This window comes from Onychostoma macrolepis, chromosome 15, assembly GCF_012432095.1.
Source record: "Onychostoma macrolepis isolate SWU-2019 chromosome 15, ASM1243209v1, whole genome shotgun sequence".
Lineage (NCBI taxonomy): Eukaryota > Metazoa > Chordata > Actinopteri > Cypriniformes > Cyprinidae > Onychostoma > Onychostoma macrolepis.
Genome location: NC_081169.1, coordinates 31,738,099 through 31,751,354, shown reverse-complemented (window position 1 = coordinate 31,751,354; position 13,256 = coordinate 31,738,099). Strand labels below are relative to the sequence as shown.

The window sequence follows — 13,256 nt, the reverse complement described above, 5'->3', positions numbered from 1 at the left end:
CAGTGGGATTCAGATGAACGCTAATATTGTCCACCAGAGGGAGAGACATAATGAATCCTCTTAGATCTCAAAGTTTTAAAGTCTGCAGACTGTAATCACAGACTGGCTTATAATACAATAATCAGGTTTAAATTAATGATACAAGAACTGAGTAGACTATTTTTATTTTTTTACTTTCCATATTTATTGAGTTTACAAAAGCACTGAAAATATTTTGGCATGTTAATATTCTCAAATATAATAAACAATACAGAAGTAATATTTATGAAAAAACTGTTAGTTTAATATGTTTAAATTGCACATTAGGTTTGTTCAGGGATGTTATTTGTTGAACCGTAAACACGAACGTCAGCATCGTTTCTATGACGACCAAAGTCTTCATGCTCACACTGCACCCTAAAAACCTAACAATTACATCTGTCTGGAATGAAAACATACATTTTGAAATTATAATAATTCATAACTGAGAATATATGCAATGTTTGGTATTATTTATCTAAGTAAATATTTAAGTAGAATTACGAAAATAAGTTTACAGCCATTCAAAAGTTAGTATTTTGATATTTATTTTTTTATTAGGCAGTCTCTCCTGCTCACCGAGGCTGTATTTATTTTACCAAATATACAGTAAAAATAGTATTATATTGTGAAATATTACTAAAATTTTAAATAACTGTTTTCTATATGAATATATTTTAAAAATGTAATTTATTCCTGAGATCAAATCTAATTTGTCAGTCTTCAGCGTCACATGATCCTTCAGAAATCATTGTAATATGCTGAATATTGTTCTAATATTTCTGAATAAGAAACATTTCTTTTAGAGAACTTTTAAAAATCTTACTGACCCCTAATCTTCTTATACACTCAAACACTTTTTAAATTAAAATATGATAAAACACAAATAGGATAAGACAAAAAGCAAGCTATAAGATTTTTACTAATCTATTTCCATGGCTTTATTTATTTTATTATTTATTTTATTCAGTTGTTTGTTATTGTTGGATAAGGATTTTCAAAATCTAAAAGACTGCATACCCAAAGAGCTAAGACTTTCTATCAAAAAAAAAAATTTTATAGTTGAAGATAGCTAGTTATATATTAAAACTAATATATATATATATATATATATATATATATATATATATATATATATATATATATATATATATATATATATATATAAATTTATAAATTTATTTTCACTATATACATTTACATTCAAAGACAACTTTTCCAGACCTGGAAATCACAATATTAAAATTCCTTAATATTTCTGAAACTTTTTTCACTTACAATACACACTGCAGTACTAAACCAAAACCATTCTCATTTTCTTTTTTTCTTCAAATGTACAATCAAATATTAGCATGCAAACTTTCTGACGCACATGACGGTTTGAATCACTAATATTAATTCCTGATAAATCTATTGCCATCAGGTGCTCAATAAAGCGTATTATTAATCATTGATGATCGTGTCATTTTCAGCCCTTCTCAGCAGAATCTCATCAGTATCCTGGGATTGAAAGTTTCTTCTCATGCCATATTTTTATTTAACCTGAGCATACGTCACATCACTAGATCCAGCACCTGAAAACATAGAAATTAATTCAAAATACACATTTTATTTTAATTTTTATATACGTGATTTAATTGTATTCTTCAGTTCTTGATTGTGGTTTGTAGATGCAGTTTGTAGAATTGTGATGTTTTAGTTCGGCTCACCTTGATCTGTTTGCAGCGTGAGTTTAGAGTAAAAGCAGTCAGAACTCTCCGTTTCATTCTCTAAAAGATGACAACAATTAATATCATTAGCGTCTACTGTATGTCCAGAAGTGATATGAAATAGCAATATATTTATAAACTCTCTACAGCTAAGGTATGTTATGCAGCGGCCTATCTTAATTCTACATATATATATTATATTTTAAAATGATAACCACGAACAGATGTTTAGGAAAATATTGTGGTGATTTTTGCTAATGTTATGATCATGAATTCATAAGAGCAGAAACTTTTGTTTTAGTTTACCTTTATTTTCTTTCTTTTTCTTCTGTTTTGTTGTAGATTTCAGTTCAATCTCAGCATAGGTGAGTTCAGTAGGCTCACTAACACGGTCTACAATGAGGAAAAACACACTTGGTTTAACTTGATTTGCTCTGCAAATATCACAGTGATAAAAAAAGATGATTTCCATAAACTACTAAACTACTGTTCTTACCATTATTAACAGTTGCATCAACAGAGTCATAAATATGATCAGTTCCTGTAATATATACATTAAACAAGTGAATTTTTTTTTTTTTGTATGAATATTTTTGTTAATTAAAATGTATCTCTGTCTTCTGTCTGAGCTTATAAAGATGTCTGGGTATTTATTTATGAGTAATGGGTAAAGACTGACCAGACAGCAGTGTGTTGTGTCCGGCTTCACTCTGGTTCTGGTCTGATGTCTGACTGCTGATCTGCTGTTGACTGACAGAAGAGGGAGACTGAGATCTGCCACCTACACAGATAGAAAACATCTTCACTGGCATCTGTGAATCCAGGAATAAACTTCAATGGTAACTTTTCAATCCACAAAAAGCTCTGCATAGTTGGCATTGCTGTGAAAACCATCTTTTGGATCCTTTATTTTGAAGAATGCAGCTGAAAACTGCCCAGAAACCTTCTAAAATCAGCCGACAAAACATCTTCACCAGGTTTGGGAGACCAGTTAAGACCAGTAAACCATCTTAGGCTGTTGTGGAATAGAAGCTCAAAAGGTTTAGGAACAGAGTTAGTGTCTGCAAATGTGTCATGGACAATTAATTTAACCTTTGTTTCTGTAGCGCCACAGCAGGAGCAAGACAATGATGAAAACTGTGAGAGTCAGTCCTGCAGTGACTCCAATTATCATGGGTTTGAGACCATCAGATCTTGAGTCTGTGGGAGCTGAGATATAATTTAACATTTAGATTAGTTCTGTAAAGAGCACAGAAACATTTCAATAGTGTTTATAGTTTTTATTCTCACCTCTGACTGAGATCCAGCTCTCGGGTGACGCTCCTCTCTCTGGGTGTTTGCAGGAGTAGAAACCCTCATGTGACTTTGAGACAGTAGTGATGTTCATCTCTGTAGTTTGATTCTGGATGAGTGATCCATCTTTATAGAAATCAGCTCTGAGGTTTGGAGCGGTTGTGTGTCGATATAAACAGCGTGAGTCAGATGATCTCCTTCAGTCACAGGATGAACAGGACTCTCCAGAATCACACCAGCTACAGAAACAGAGCAAACATGCACTGACTGCAGAATTATATAAACAATATGATAACGTTGCATGTGTTTGTCCACTGATGCTTAATGCACTTGTTTAATCAACCTGCTTCATGCATTGGTTGTAAACGCCAGCGAATAAACACAGAAACACAGACTCACAGTGTACAGTGATATTAACAGGATGATGTTTCTCTCCAGATTCAGACTGACACCAGTACACTCCAGTGTGTGATGCATGGTGGAGCTGATTGTACATGTAGATCCTGTTTGTGATCCTCGACGTAATGAAGAACAATCTTCCAGCCGTCCACTGTCTGTGTATCTTCTCACTCTCCATCCAGTAGAGTTACTCTGGTCCTCACAGCTCAGAGAGAGAGACAGATGTGAAGTGTTGAGTTCTGCTGGGACTGACGATCAGAGAGACTGGAGGAGAAACACCTGAGACCACAATTACAGCCGCAGAGTTTCAGATTTGAGCTTGGAAACTCTCTGTATTTAATATGAACCAGTAGTTTAAGTTCTGTTTGAACTCACCAGTGACCCACAGCTGCTGTGTGTTGCTGTGCTGTGTTTTATAGACTGGTTTCTCTCTCTGCTCTGCACACATAAACTCCTGTGTGATTTACAGCAGAACTGACAGTGTAGTTTCCTCCTGCTCCTCTGCTGCTGTCTGAGAGCAGATTATAATGATCTGAAAAACCAGACAATGTATTCAATATTGTATTCTGGATGTGAATAAAATCAGTTAATTCAGGTGAAGCACATTATAACTTACCTGCTGAGTCAGTTAAAGTGAACCAGCTGAATGTCCAGCCTGTAGAGAAGCTGTGAACCTCACAGATCAGAGTCACTGGATCTCCTTCAGTCAACCACTTCTGAGGAGAAACACTCAAAACTGCTTTGGGATCTGAAATAGAGAAATCACTTATTAATAACACATTATATCTGTGTTTGTGTGGCCCCATGGCTGCGGGAACTAGGGGTGTTGAGGGTGCTGCAGCACCCCGCCGCAGGGCCGGGTCTGAGATTTTCCTTGTGCCCCTCGATCGTCCCCAATATCCTTGATTTTTGTGATAGTTTTGTGATTATATTAAACTGACCAGAAATATGCGACTGTATTTTTCTTGTGCGCCTTACATCTGCCTCTCACTGACAGAATTTCATGTGAAATGTTCACGCGATTAATCTTGGATTCCAACTTGTAAAAACTATTTACGTCTTTTTCCTTTTCATGAGGCGTCTTCAAGCTTTCTCGCTTCTCAAGATGGCCACCGACAATCACATAAGCACAGCTCTTTAACTGCACTTTAGTCTCTGATCAACCGCTCAAACCACTGTAGCCTAATAATGTAATCTATTAACCACACAAATCATAACGTTTTAGGCAAGTAGCCTACCATATTATGTCATAAAATATTTTAATAAGACTGAATTTGTATTTCACCTGATCACATTTAATAAAAATACATTTTAAGTTTAATTATAAACCACGATTATTCAAACAACGAACAAATTATACAGCGAGCCAACAACATTTACATTATCAAAGAATATCACTGAATTCAGTCTAGCATGAGTCTTTTTTAGAGAACTCTAAATAAAAAGCTCCAGTTAGGCTATAATACCTAAGTGAAGCTGTCTGCAGTGTATGATTAATTAATCTCGTACATCACATGTACATCTGCATTTGGCACGGTGGCAGGGCAACATCAAGCCCCGCCCCCCAGCACCCCCAGAATAAAATAGGCTTGTTTGAGATGAGCAAAATCTGCGCAGAACCGATCACCGGTGATCACTGCGAGGTGCATGCCGGTTAGAAAAGTGTCCGAGTCGGATTGAGCAGTCGTGCGCAGTTGCTCTCCACGACTGAGCTGATCAAAAGCATGATGGGAAACGACTGACTGACGACACAGCTTAATGCTCATTGGTTCAGACAACCGTGATGCTGCATTCTCTTCTAAAATGTTTTATTTTTTTTAATCTGATTTCATGCTGTTATGTATTTAAATTGTGTATGAATATCCCAAACACTATGACAGTGCGATCTCTGTGTGAGATATGTGATTGTTGTCATATTTTCTATACAAATCTAAAATACATGTTTGAATTAAAATAAAAATGGATGATAAATACGCCTTTCGTATGGAATTAAATGGTAAGCACTTTAAGTGTCTTGTTCATCATATTTATATTCATATAAAAGCAACAGAACTGAAATGATATCATGTTTATCAGCAGCACAGCACATGAGTGAGAATAACGCGATATCTGCCTTTGATCTCGTTGGTATCTGTTCTACTTCGAGAACTGTCCGTCTTGACTGTGTTTATTTCACTCCTCCCTTCACTGCAGCCGCCTGCTCTCGCCTACATTTCAGGCGAGGCGCATCTCAAACAAGCCTACTATGTTCCCGCGGCTATGTGTGGCCCTGTCCCAAATGGCACCCTAAAGCCTCGCGGTCTTCCTCGGAGTCCTTTCGTGACGTAGCTTTGACTGTCGGGTAGAAGTCTGCTGCGGATCGAGGCGCTTTATATATCGGCCGCAAAGTGGCGCTCGCGAGCACTGTTGACGATAAAATAATGAATGGTACGGTGGCCGAGAGTTTAACGCGCTGCAAATAGAAAAAAACACCAGCAAATTACATTTACATTTACATTTAGTCATTTTGCAGACGCTTTTATCCAAAGCGACTTACAATTTGGGGAACACATGAAGCGAATCATCTTGAAGAGGCAATTCGACAAAGGAAGTGCTTGTAACACCAAGTCTCAGGCATTGTTTAAATAAGTACAAGCTAGCAAGGGAAGGAATAAGTAAGGAGAAAGATTTTTTTTTTTTTTTTTTTTTTTTATGTGTAGGTTGAAGTCAAGTAGTGTCGAAAGAGATGAGTTTTCAGCTGTTGCTTGAAGATTGACAGGGATCCAGTACTCCGAATATGGGTGGGAAGATCATTCCACCAGCCAGGAATGGTGAACGAGAATGTTCTGGAGAGTGATTTTGAGCCTCTTTGTGATGGTACCACGAGGCGTCGCTCACTAGCAGATCTCAGACTTCTGGAGGGGATGTAGATTCTTAATAGTGAGTGCATGTAGGCGGGTGCTGAGCCTGTGGTTGTTCTATGAGCAAGCATCAGTGTCTTGAACTTGATGCGAGCTGCGATTGGTAGCCAATGCAATGAGATAAAGAGAGGTGTAACATGGGCTCTTTTGGGTTCCTTGAAGACCAGTCGTGCCGCCGCATTCTGAATCATTTGTAGAGGTTTGACTGTGTTTGATGGAAGTCCAGCCAGAAGAGCATTGCAGTAGTCCAGCCTAGAAATGACAAGGGCCTGGACAAGAAGTTGTGCAGCATGCTCCGTCAGAAAGGGCCTGATCTTTCTGATGTTGTGTAGTGCAAACCTGCAAGATCGAGCAGTCTTTGCAATGTGGTCTTTGAAGGTCAGCTGGTCATCAAAGATTACACCAAGATTTCTGACCGAAGTTGATGGGGTAATTGTTGATGAACCTAACTGGATCGTGATGTCATGCTGTAGAGTTGGAGCGGCAGGAAAGACAAGAAGCTCAGTCTTTGCCAGGTTGAGCTGGAGGTGATGTTCTTTCATCCATGCCGAGATGTCTGACAGGCAACCTGAGATCCTTGCAGCTACCGTTGGATCATCTGGTTGAAAAGAGATAGAGCTGTGTGTCATCAGCATAGCAGTGGTAGGAGAATCCATGTGCCTGTATGATGGGACCCAGTGATGTAGTGTATGTGGAGAAGAGGAGAGGTCCAAGAACCGATCCCTGAGGAACCCCAGTGACCAGTGTATGTGCTTTGGATACCTCCCCTCCCCAGGCCACCCTGAAAGACCTACCAGTGAGATAGGATTCAAACCAGCGAGTGGAATTCCAGCGATGCCCAGTGATGAGAGAGTGGAGAGGAGTATCTGATGATTGACAGTGTCAAACGCGGCAGATAGATCCAGCAGAATGAGGACTGATGATTTGGAATGGGCTTTTGCAATTCGCAGGGCTTCAGTGACCGAGAGAAGCGCAGTCTCAGTTGAATGGCCACTCCTGAAACCTGACTGTTTAGCGTCCAGTTTGTTGTTCTGTGAAAGAAACAATGAGACCTGGTTGAAGACAACACGTTCAAGTGTTTTCGCTATGAATGGAAGGAGAGAGACAGGTCTATAGTTTTCTATAAGAGAAGTGTTTAATGTAGGTTTTTTGAGCAGTGGGGTTACCCGAGCCTGCTTGAACGCAGTGGGGAAGATGCCTGTGAGGAGGGATGTGTTGATGATGTGTGTGAGTGTCGGTAAGAGCGTGGGAGAGATTGCTTGCAGAAGGTGCGAGGGGATTGGGTCAAGAGGACATGTTGTAGGATGGTTGGAGAGGAGAAGTTTGGATACTTCAGCCTCCGTCAGGGGACAGAAGGAGAAAATGGGAGGTTTAGCAGTGGAAGTGGTTGGTTGGGGGTCCTGTGTGCGTGGAGATGAGAACTGATTACTGATCGATCTAGTTTTGTCTGTAAAAAAAGTAGCAAAGTCATCAGCTGTAATAGAAGTGGTGGGAGGTGGTGGAGGAGGACAGAGGAGAGAATTAAATGTTCTGAAGAGATTACGCATGTCTGGAGCGCTGTTGATCTTGTTGTGGAAATGTGAGGATTTGGCAGTGTGGACATCAGCAGAGAAAGATGAGAGCAGAGACTGATACCTACTCAGGTCCGACGGGTTGTTTGATTTGTGCCATTTTCTCTCTGCCGCTCTGAGTTTAGTCCGATGTTCACGAAGAACATCAGATAACCAGGGGTTAGAAGGGGCAGTCCGTGCTGACCTAGAGGAGAGAGGACAAATGTCGTCTAGACAAGAAGTTAAGGTAGAGCATAAAGTTTCAGTAGCTGTGTTTACATCCAGAGATGAGAAATGGGTAGGTGAGGGAAGAGAGGAGGATACTACAGAGGAAAGATGGGAAGGAGAAAGGGAGCGCAGGTTTCGTCTAAAAGTAACCGGTAGGGGTTGGTGGCACACGGGTAGCAAAATGTAGTGTAAATGTAATGAAGAAATGGTCCGAGATATGTAGCGGTTGTACCAGAATGTTATCTGCAGTACAATTGCGTGTGTAAATTAAATCAAGTTGGTTGCCTGATTTGTGCGTGCTAGTAGTGGTAAGGCGATTGAGATCAAATGAAGCTAGTAGCGAGTGGAAGTCTGTAGCATAAGGCTTGTCTAGGTGAATGTTGAAATCACCAAAGACTAAGAGTGGAATGCCATCCTCCACAAAGAGGACAACAACCCGTCCAGCTCCTCTAGGAAGGTGGCTAGAATTTGTCCAGGGGACGGTAGATTACCACAATCTGGAGTTTTATCGGAGCTGATACATTAATGGCATGACATTCAAATGAGTTGTAATTGCAAAGGGTAGAGTGGGTTGAGTATTTCCAATTGTGTGAATTAAGAAAACAGTTTTACAACCCATGCGCTGCAAATAGAATTCTTTATTTGTTTGTGTTGTGAGCATTTGCTGCACCTGCTGTCAAACTGATGAAGATGTTTTCTTGATTTGCTGGTGCTTTTTCTATTTGCATGTGTTTTCTGAAGTTGCAGCTTGAGCTCTCTCGGCCAAACTACGGTCTCTTGGACTTAACGGACACGGACACGCGCACGCGGCGGCCATTGTAAGTCAGTAAGACCACAAGAGCACATGAAGTGTTTCATTTGGGACAGAGCCTGTGTGTATGAAGAGATACTCAAACTCACCTGATACTGTCAGTGTAACTTTATCACTCGTTTGTGACCAGCGTGATCCTTCTGTCTCTGATCCTTTACAGGAGTATTTACCTGCGTCAGACTCAGTAACAGAACTGAATGTGTGTTCCTGTCGATAACTGAAAACACTGCTTAAACCTTCTTTATACCATCTGTAGCTCCAGCTAGTGACTCCTTCAGCATATATGTCACATCTGAGAGTGACTGTCTCTTCTCTGAACACATGTAGAGGTTTAATGGTCACTTTGGGTTTTGGTTTTTCTGTACAATGACAACAATTCAAAATGTAAAATAATGTAATAAATAAAAGTAATAAAATGTTTACCACCTTACGAAACAAAAATATAATGTGATATATTATGTTACATATTACATAATGCATTTCCATATATTGGAAACTAGTGCTTATATTTTTCAATATACAGCAATATATGCATTGACAATATATGGCTATGATACATACAAATATATTTAGAAATGAGGACAAAGATAAATCTAATATTCATAATGAGTTAAAGTAGCTCTCTAGTTCCCAGCATCCTTTGCTTCTGACTGTTAAAAGAGAATAAACATTTTAAAAATAAGTGTTATGTCATGTGTTTTTGCTCAATATTAATATAAAGGGGGAGATCTGTTAGTGTTTAATGTTGTATTATTTTGAAATGTAAAAGGGTTTCTGGTGTGTGTAAGTTTGTGGGGTTATCATTGTGTTGAAGAGTAGAGTCAGCGGTCAGGATGATGATTGTCCAAAAACCATTAAATCATAGACTACTTTATTTAAAAAGTAATGGCTGTGCACTTTTCAGCACAGTGATAGTCTGTTCACTAAGTGTTTAGTATGAGCAGATGTGCTTATGCTATAGTAAACTAGCTATACTTTAAAATTTGAAACACGTATATCATAAATGGTTGTTAATAAGAAATAGGCCTATATATTTCCATATATGTGTGTGTATACTGCATGAGTAAATATATGTTCAATATTTATCGATATATTATAAAGTGTATTACTGAATATAAAATTACATATATTGTGATTTTTCAATATATGAAAGCGTCAATTCCTTATGTATTATTCAATATATTTGTAATATATTTACACAATATATTATTCTGTATAATTTCTAATATACTGTTCTGTCACTTAATATATTGATTAGGAAATATATTTTCTTTGCGTAAGGGATAATACTTGCCGTGTATTGTTACTGCTGCTGGTTTACTGTAATCTGTGTAATATCCTCCTCTTCGTGCTCTGCAGCTGTACTCTCCTCCATCAGAGACTGTCACAGGTTTGATTGTTTTAGTTGCAGCTCCAGTAGATTCACGGTTTGAGTCTTTTCTCCAGAGAAACTCCATCCATTCTGTGACTGAATCACCTCACATCTCAGAGTAACTGAGTCTCCAGTGAAGACTGAACTCTGAGGTTTAACAGTCAGAGCTGGTTTAGAAACACCTGTCAATATAAAGTCATGACTGTTGTGAAAGTTCTTCAGCAGAAGATTTCGTCCTCTTACTAGTAAAAAAATAGTTAATTTTGATTTCAAAGAAAATTTAATAAAGCTGCAAGCAGCTTTTAAACAGGAACAAGTTAGGTCAACATTCACTTCAAGTACAGCAGAGTGTTGCACGGTTCCTGTTTGATAAACCTGCACCCAGTAATTAACACAACACCCGACCCGTTATCCGACAGCAACACTAAAGATGTATCCACACCAGGAAAGTCCGCTAGTTCGCTTGCTTTGGTCTGGACAGAATACAATATTCATTTTTTTTTTGTGGTTCGCTTTCACACTGCCCTTTTGCAAGTGAATCAGAAATTGTAAACAAAACCACACGTGTGCTAAGGTTAGTGTTGTAGTACTCGAGACCGGTGATGGTTTTGATGGTCTTGGTCTTGTCTCGGTCTCAACCGCATCTGTACTCGGTCTTGTCTTGGTCTCAGACTAAGAGGAGGACTCAGGATTTAGTTTCAAGACCACAACTGTGGGGATATCACTAAATTGTCTGATTTATTTACAACCATCATTAATGTGATTGAAGTGAAGTGACATGTGGCCAAGTACTGTAACCCATTGGAATTAGTGCTCTGCATTTATCCCATCCACACAGCAGTGAACACACACAAAATTACATATATTGTGATTTTTCAATATCAAAGCGGCAATTCCTTATGTATTATTCAATATATTATTCTGTATAATTTCTAATATACTGTTCTGTCATTTAATTTATTGATCAAATATATTGCAATATGGAGCAGTTGGGGGTTCAGTGCCTTGCTCAAGAGCACCTCAGTCGTGGTTGGAGAGAGTGCTGTACATTCACTGCCCCACCTACAATCCCTGCCGGACCTGAGACTCGAACCCGTGACCTTTGAGTCCGACTCTCTAACCATTAGGCCACGACTGCCCCAAGAATATTACAGATTTTGCCTTGGCTGTTTTTTGCCATAACAAATGTGTTATAAAATACATACAGCAGCCAAAGAAAAGTTAAATTATTAAAAGTTATTGGATGTAAAACTCATTGCTTCAAATGCAATCAATAACTACTTAAATAACTAAATAATAAAAATAAATCATTTGATTTATACCAGTGGATCTCAAAATGTTTGACTTCACTGCCCCCTAATTGTCCACAACATTATTTGAAGGCTCCCCTCCACTCACCCAAAATATTTCAGAGCTTAGCATGATTAGGAAGATGTATATTCATTATAAAATAACCAAATACTAAGAAATGTCTTTTAGTTCATTTTAAAGGGGTGGTTGATTGCGATTTCACTTTTTAACGTTAGTTAGTGTGTAATGTTGCTGTTTGAGCATAAACAATATCTGCAAAGTTATGAAGCTGAAAGTTCAATGCAAACGGCGCTGTTGCTCGAGTCGCCCTGCTCTGCATCTCTCTCTCTCTCTCTCTCTCTCTCTCTCTCTCTCTCACTCTTTCACTTCCGGTGTGATTGTTGGTAGTGAACGGAGCGTGGTGAGGGTGAGTGTGTTTGTAGCTGTGTGCTAAAAACTTCTCTATCTTCTATCTTTTTTTACGTGTGTTTGTCTGGTGATTTTTAAGCGTTTAGGGGTGTTTGTGTCTGCAACCAGCGTTGTGCTGGGAAGCATGGCGAACCAAAACACAATGAGTTTTAATGATTTAACCCGCCGTCATGGAGTGAAGGTGGAGTCTAAAATCAATGTGGAACAGTGTTGTTTAGCGGTGGGAGAGATTGTGGGACATGATAATATTGTTTCGCGTCGCGCATGAACAGTGCAATTGTTCTTTTTTAAATCGGTTGAAAAGGCAAATGACGCTGTACAAAGTGGCGTAGTGTTGAATGGTTCACTTGTGCCTGTTTTGCCTTTGAGTAGCCCGTCTAGAAAGGTCGTACTGTCCAACGACCTCCGTTTATTAAGGACGAAGTATTGGTGTAAGAGTTGTCTCGTTATGGGAAACTGGTTTCTCTATCAAGAAAATCCTCTCGGTGTAAGTCGCCGTTGGTGAAACATCTAGTCTCATTTAGAAGACAAGTTTTCATGGTGTTGAAAAATGGAGCAGATGAGATCGATCTGGTTTTCAAGTTCAAAATTGATGGGTTTGACTATACAGTGTTTGCAACATCTGATACAACAATTAAATGTTTTAGTTGTAGTAAAATCGGACATCTTGTTCATGATTGTCCTAATAAAAGGACAGCGTGGGAACGAACATAAACTCGAACAGTAGGTTCTGCTCTTTCTGCGGCTGAGATCGCGGAGACGCGGAGACTGCCGGTACGCCTGCAGTCGAAGCCGATGAACACGAGCGATTGAAGTTTTAGCTGCTGAGATTGAATCTGATACAACAGAGATTGATAAATCTAGTAAAACGGTACTGTCCTCCTGATGCTCGATGAGCAGGTTGAACATTCTGAAAAGTTGTGTGTGGCAGACGCCGATGAAATAGATGTCGAAGACATTGTGGTTGATTTTGAGAAGGAAGCAGAATTCGTCTTTAAAATCCCAGTTAAAAGAAAGAAAAAAAGCTGTGGAAAGGCTATTAAACAAGTCAAGAAAGACGATGGTGGTAGTGAGAATGTGGGATCAGACAGTGATAGAGATTCCTCTGATTCAAATATATCTCAGTGTTCAAATCTGTCTAGTTCTCAAAACGAAAACTTGATTTGTTTGTATAGAGCTGAAGACAGCAGATTTCTGCAAGAAACAAAGGGAATGAAAGGAGTGCAAGTTGAAGATTTTTTCCCTGATTGCAAACAA

At 38.8% G+C, this 13,256-nt stretch overlaps 1 pseudogene; it reads right to left on the bottom strand.

Annotated features, from left to right (window-relative positions):
- Positions 1–1,206: 1,206 nt before the first annotated feature.
- Positions 1,207–12,908, bottom strand: LOC131554250 (Fc receptor-like protein 5; annotated as a pseudogene).
- Between the last annotated feature and the right edge of the window lie 348 nt (positions 12,909–13,256).